Here is a 7,489-nt window from a genome sequence, read left to right as displayed (position 1 = left end):
AAGACCAGCTCAGTCAGGGAGACTGTTGGGCAGCAAAATGGGAGGTACACCGACATTGCCAATGTGTCTTGCTGGTCTAACAGCAGGTATAGAGCCACGTCACCTAACCTGGTCTGGAGGGGTTTCCTAATGAGCAAAATGTTATCTGTCAGGAATGCTTTAGGGTGGATTCCTGCATTGAGCAGGGGGTTGGACTCGATGGCCTTGTAGGCCCCTTCCAACTCTGCTATTCCATGATTCTATGATTTTTATGGGCCACAGCGGCTGCCCCAACCTGAGCTCTCCCACCCTCGGGAACGCCTTCCTCTTACCCAGAAGAAGTCATAACTAACAGCCCCGATAAAAATATCCACTCCACAGGGGGACTTACACTGATTGGAGTTCACCAGGAGAAAAGCCTTTAGCATGGTGGCCCCTTCTCTTTGGAACTCCCTGCCCTTGGAAGTCCGGCACCTCCTGAAAGCAACTCTATTCCAGGAAGCCTCCCACAACTGACTAGCCACTGTTTTTATCGGTCCTTTATTTTAACATTTACAATTTTAATTTGCTGTTTTCAGTCTTCTTTCTTTTTAGTGCTTTATTCCTACGTGCACCGCTCCAGAACCTATTTTAGATATGGAGCGGTATATAACTATTGTAAATCATTAAATAAATAAATAAATAAATAAATAAATAAATGTTACAATTTTCCAAATACTTTCAAAAGTTGCAATTAGAAATGGCTCAAGATGCGAAGCAGAAAGCCCACACATACACACACGCACGCACTAATGAACATGGGGCACAATCTCCCAAGAAGCCAAGAGGAAGCTTCTTTGAACTTAGAAAGAGGCTGCAAGGCTGTGGCAATGGAGGGTGGGGGAGGACTGTGATGGTGTTGTTGCTGCTGCTGCTGTATTGTACAGCTGTGGTTTCTATGCACCCTGGGAACACCATAATGCCCTGGGCTACATGCTGCAGGAGAACATGCAGCACCGCTATTCTCAGCAGCTCTGTGGATACCAGTGTGGTGGTGCCAGTTCTGTGCCAGAAACAGGGACAGATGAATCGGTCCATTTCAGTTTCTCCCACATTCAAATTTTGTAAATCTCAACTTCTTTCTATCCTGTTTTGAATTTAGTATGTTCTTACCAAAAGAAAACCAAAATGAAATTCTTACACATCTGCACAGGCCAAATCCCAGCATGGAGAGGACCATGTTGTTTCTGCCTACCTGCCAGGTAGCTGTTAAAGATGAGCCTTTCAGAAAAAAGGGGGGGGGCAACGGTGCTGCGTTGGCTCCACTTTGCTGCTAAACCCCACAGTTTTGTTGCTGTGGGGTGGCAGCAGATAACCTTGATTGCAGGAGGCAGTGGGGGCTTTCTGGTGGCCGTCCGGCTCACTGGACCCACTTCCTGTCCTCTGCCTGGCTTCCAGCAACAAATCAGGGCTCACCATCCACTCCAGAATGCCCCCGACTCAACGCTGGAGCAAGTTCACACAGCAGTGGTGACCTCACTTCTTTGGGAAAAGTCGGGGTGAGTCCCCAACATTTTTAGAGTGCAGCGTCATGTGAAAGCCCTGTGGTGGGTGTGAATTGGTGGTTGCATCGTGTAACTGACACAGCAATTCGCAGCCACCATGGGGCTTTGAAGATGGATAGACAGCTGAATGGATGGGACAGAGAAGCAGCAACTTTGAAGCAGGACTAATAGTCACATGACATCCGATGCTCAATGCGTGTTTTCCCCATGTTTAAACCCAAAGTAGCTCCAGAAGATGGCCCTTTGGATGACACATTTGGGGGGGGGAGGGTGGTGCAACTGAAACTGTGGGCAAGCAGCACCTTAGTTAAAATCTGGGAGAGCCAGCAGGACAAGAAAGTGGCTTTGGGGGATGGCTCTGGGTTGCAGTTCTGCAGGTGTCTCTTGGCCAGGACTTCCTCCTCGTCGAATTGGTTAGGTCATAAGAATGTAAGGAATCCATACCTGGACCCCAGACCAAGGGTCTCTGTTCACACAGTGACTTTTAAAGTAGGAGAAGCAAGACACCCTCAGTGCCTCTCTTCCTACGACTGGGTGGGGAAAGGGTGTTCACCAGGTTGCTCCTTGGGTCACAGCACCAATGGTTCCATCACACTGGGCAAAAGTTTATGTGATTAGGCAGTCCAAAAGCATACACTCTGAATTGGCCACATCATGGAAGCGGAAAGATTTGCCACCTGAGAAAGGAGGACACCTCTGGCTGGTATCACTATAAGGCCTCTGAGTCCAACCCCCTGCTCAATGCAGGAACCCACCCTAAAGCATACCTGACAGATGGTTGTCCAGCTGCCTCTTGAAGGCTTCTCGTGTGGGGGAGCCCTCAATCTCCCTAGGTAACTGGTTCTATTGTTGTACTGCTCTAACAGTCAGGAAGTTTTTCCTGCTGTCCAGCTGGAATCTGGCTTCCTTTAACTTGAGCCCGTTATTCCGTGTCCTGCACTCTGGGAGGATCGAGAAGAGATCCTGGCCCTTCTCTGTGTGACAACCTTTCAAGTATTTGAAGACAACCTTTCATGTCTCCCCTCAACCTTCTCTTCTCCAGGCTAAACATGCCCAGTTGTTTCAGTCTCTCTTCAAAGGGCTTTGTTTCCAGAGTAAATAGTCACTGCTGCCAGACATATGTGTATGGAGGGATTCGGGGTGGGGTACAGAGCCTTTGCACTCTGCAAAAAAAGGTGAAAGGTGAATGTCTCTGGCTCAGAGACAAGATGCCCTCACATCACCATGAGATGGGTACACAAAGATACAGAGGAAGACCTCAGTCTCCTCCTGCTTGGCAAATATATGCATGTGTATCACCTACTCTGTTTTCCAGGGCCCAGTGGAAAAAAACAACATTTATAAACCAAAAACATTATGTGGCTTTCCATGTATTAAAGAGATCCACTTTGCCTCTTTTGCACCTCGACCAGCGTCTGATGGAACTCCCACCCAATTTGAAGTGAGAAATAAGACCTAAATGGCAACCTTTCAAAATGTCATCTGGCAACAGTACCAGGTCCCGGCTTTGAAGAACCATAGAACTGGAAGACACCTTGGAGGTATCCTACTCCAATTCCCTGGTCAATGATGGCCATCCAGTCTCTGCTGAAACACCTCCAGTGCACCTCCGAGCAAGACTGCCTGTTTCACCAAGGAAGAGCTCTCAGCACTAGGACCTTTCTCCTCAGGTTTAGCCAAACTCTGCTTCCCTGCAATTTCCACCTGTTGGTTCTAGTCTTGCCCTCTGGAGCCACAGAGGACAGGTCTGCTCCATCATCTGCGTGGCAGCCTTTCAGGCGCTTGAAGTCCGCTCTCATGTCTCACCTTCATCTTCTCCAAGCCAGACATCCCCAGTTCTTTCAACTGTTCCTCATGGGACTTGGTTTTGGGACCCTCACCATCCTTGTCATTCTGCTCTGGAGATGCCCCAGCGTGTCAATGTCCTTTTAAAAAATTAATTAATTAATTAATTTTATTGTGAATATCAACAAACAAAACAGAAAATACATCGTGAAAACCGGGGGTGGGACCCATAGACTTTGTATAAAGAATTATCATCATTTCCATCACATAAACTGAAAAAAGGGAGAGAGTTGTACAAATGTTTCAAGAAAAGCAGACCAAATATCCATACCGTTCAAAAGCTGATAATGTTATTAGGTCCTCGATCCATTGCATTATAGCAGGGGTAGATTTGTCCTTCCAATGTGATAATATAAGCCTTTTGGCTGTTATAAGGGCTCTGAAGATCCATCTGCGCTGACCATGCGTTAACTTCCAAGAAACTGGTAGATAACTGAGACGGACCTGCTCGTTCTTCCATATTATAGATGGTTTCAGTGTGACGTTCATCCTTATTATCACCTCCTCCCAAAAGGGGGCAACTACTGGGCATTGCCAAAGCATATGAGTTAAAGAAGCATTAGATGCATCACATCTCCAACAATTATGCAAGTTAGACAAACCCTTATTGAAAAGGTGTGGAGTCCAATAAACATGAAACAAAACTTTTTGCTGAATAAGACGTAGCCTAAGATCCATAGAAACTTCAGAAACAGATGTTAGAGCAACCGTCCATTGGTTAGGCAAGACAGGACACTCCAATTCCCTATTCCAATCTAGTCTTAAACTATGGGTATCATATTTACTTGCTGCTATTAAATATTTGTATATGTGAGTTGTGGATCTATGTATCAGTTCAGCTGCTGAAAGTGTTTCTAACAATTCTGGAGGCTCTGAAGCTGTAAAAGCAGCTGGGCCAATCCTAGATTCCAGCAGGTGTTGCAATTGCAAGTATTGCCATTGAGCCATAGCAGGTAAATTGTATTTAACACACAAATCTGAAAAGGACAAAAATTCGTCATTTGGGCCTATTAATTGATCCAAAGTAAAAATAATCTTATCTGTCTATGTCCTCCACAGAAATGTTTTCTTTCCAATTTTTTAATCTGTGTTTCCCCATATAGTCAATTTAGCATGAGAGAATGGATCAAACTGTAATTGACGTGATATTATGCGCCAAGTCTCTCTAGCAGCCAAAATTGTAGGAGAGGGGTTACTTAATGTAATATAGTGAGACCCGAGTGCTGTCCATTTGGGAAGAGGTTCTAACCATAAGCCTTCCAGAACTGACCATGGTGGCATTTCTGACGGAACAGAAGATAACCAGAACTTAGTACAAGGCACTAAGTAGGCCCAATGGTACAAAGCTAGGTCTGGAAGACCAAACCCACCTTCTTTAATTGGAAGCTGTATCCGTTTCAGAGATATACAAGGTGGAGATGAACCCCAGAAAAATTTACGAAACAAAGCATTAAATTGTTGAAAATATTTGCCAGGTATAAGTAAAGGAATCCCATGCAAACATAAAGAATTCGAGGTATAATTCATCTTAAGTGTGTTGATTTTACCCCACAAGCTCAACTTTAACGGTGCCCATCTATCTATATCTCGTGTCATGTCACTAATGAGTTAATTTAAATTTATTTTGATCAATTGAGATACATCTCTTGGAATAAGTATTCCCAGATAAGTAATATAATTGGGGCACCACCGAAATTGGCCATTAGCCAACACACTATGAAATGTACTATCTCCAATCAGCATCATCTCTGACTTTGATCAATTAATTGAGTAGCCGGAAAGATCACCGAAGGTGTTAATCAATTTCATCAGAGCAGGGATAGATGCCTGGAGTTTACAAATAAACAACAAAAGATCACCAGCATGTCCTTCTTAAGATGTGGTGCCCAGAACTGGACACAGTGCTCCAGATGCAGCCTGGCCAGCACAGAATAGGGTGGAACTATGACTTCCTCTGACCTGGACACTGGGCTCCTCTTGATATAGCCTAAGATTGCCTTTGCCTTTGTAGCAGACGCATCGCACTGCTGGCTCCCATTCAGCTTCTGATCAACCAAGACATCTAGACCTTGCTGCCAAAGCAGGTCTCCCCCATCTCATACATACCTTGGTTTTTGGTAACTGAATGCAGGACTTTACATTTATGTCTGTTGGATTTCATTTTGTTGTTTTGGCATGTGTCAAGATCCTTTTGAATCTTGATTCTGTCTTCAATTATGTTAGCTTCCCCTCCCAATTTTGTGGCAACAGTAAGTCTGATCAGCACCCCCTCTATACCCTCATCCAAGCCACTTATAAAAATGTTGAAGAGAGGGGAGGGCCTTTGACAGCGCCTCGTGGCGCTCCGCTCCAGACCGACTAGCTCCACGTCCTTCCAAAACACTGAGTGCAAGCAAGCCCCCAGGCATCCAGACGTGTTCTGGTAAAAAAATATATATATATATAAATAATAATAATGTATGAAGACGCAAGTGAGTCAGGGTCCCACTCTGATGCAACAGCTCTGATATTGCATTTGGAGCACAATTACATTTTGCTTATTATTATTTAAATAAATTAAATGCCACCTTTCCTCAATGTGATAACAAAAAGGCAATAAACAGCAATAAAAGGCAACAAAACACTAGAAGAGCAACAAGAATTACAAGCCAGCAATAAAAACCAATTAAAAACAGCCACAGTCAAAACACCATAAAACATTATTAAAAAGCAGGAGGATCACATAGCAAATATAGCAAAGCTAAGCAATGTTCAGAAACAAAATGCAAGTCTATTGCAGAGTTGCACAACTACATTGTGGGGAAGTAGGTCAGTTCCCCCGCCCCTTCGCTATCATCAGAAAAGATGGCAACCAAACCTGGAGCCCAAGGCAGCAGGTGAGCAGCGGCACACAGCAGCAGTGGGCGGGCGGGCAGGTGGGCGGCAGCAGGGAGGGACTGGGCCATCTTGAAATCTGAAGGTTGGCCTGCACATCTCCAGCTTTGGAAACGGTAGTGGATAGTGCCCTTCTTCGGTGAATGCAGCACCTCCCAGCTGCCCCCAGGGGCGTGGACTGAAGATCCATCAGCCCTCAAGAAATGAATTTGATTCTGTGTTAAATGTAATTAAGGAATGAGAGAAGATAGTTTGCGTTTCTGAAATGAAGTACACCTTAACCTTAGATTTTTAAAATTGTATTTCTGTGTGTATTTTATGTAATTACTTTGTGGTATGTATATCTATGACATTTGAAATAATCATAGAATAGTAGAGTCGGAAGGGGCCTACAAGGCCATCGAGTCCAACCCCCTGCTCAATGCAGGAGCAGGGGGTTGGGTAACTGGTTCCATTTGTCGTACTGCTCTAACCGTCAGGCAGTTTTTCCTGCTGTCCAGCCGGAATAGGGCTTCCTGTAACTTGAGCCCATTATTAAAAAAAAGAAGACACCCCCCCCAGCCCCCATGCCCTCTGGAAATGAGGCTGCTCCTGGGGCAACTGGGCCACACTGCTGAGAGAGCCACGTCCCTGCCCCCATCGCCTTGCCAGAGATGGCAGAGCAGCAAATGCTCTTCTCTTCCTTTGTTTGCTTCCCCAGGGCCTGTTCAAAGGCCGGCTTTTTCCTAATGCCAAATCCAAACACAGTGGAGAAATCTGGCTAATTGACAGCTGGCTGTTTATTGGGAGACAGTGATCTGGCCAGATCAAATTCAGTGACTGTTCCTTAGAACAACAGAGTAATGGCAGCATGAGGAAGGTTGCAGTGCTCCAGTGAAGGATGAGGCCAAGCCCTGGGCCACTACATGTGCTGCAACACCCAGAAGCAGGAAGGCAAGCCCTTCCGGTTTTGACCACCTTAAATGATCTGGTATCATCGTCAAAGTTGGCCACTTCACTGCTCACTCCTAATTCCAGATCATTTATGAACAAGTTGAAAAGCAAAGGACCCACAAGCAGGACACAGTTGAACTGCACCCTCCCACCCATGTTCCCCAGCAACTGGTCTGTATCGGTTTATTGCCTCTGAGTTTTGGCACAATGTTGTAAAGCTTTCTGAATAAAATAGATAAAACACTCTCAGCATTCAAAAGCACTATATGGATGTTTAAGTGTGCCCCTAACATAGGATGACCCTATGGAAAGGA

Source organism: Elgaria multicarinata, chromosome 17 (genome assembly GCF_023053635.1).
Source record: "Elgaria multicarinata webbii isolate HBS135686 ecotype San Diego chromosome 17, rElgMul1.1.pri, whole genome shotgun sequence".
Classification (NCBI taxonomy): domain Eukaryota; kingdom Metazoa; phylum Chordata; class Lepidosauria; order Squamata; family Anguidae; genus Elgaria; species Elgaria multicarinata.
Note: the sequence above shows the minus strand (reverse complement) of the source record.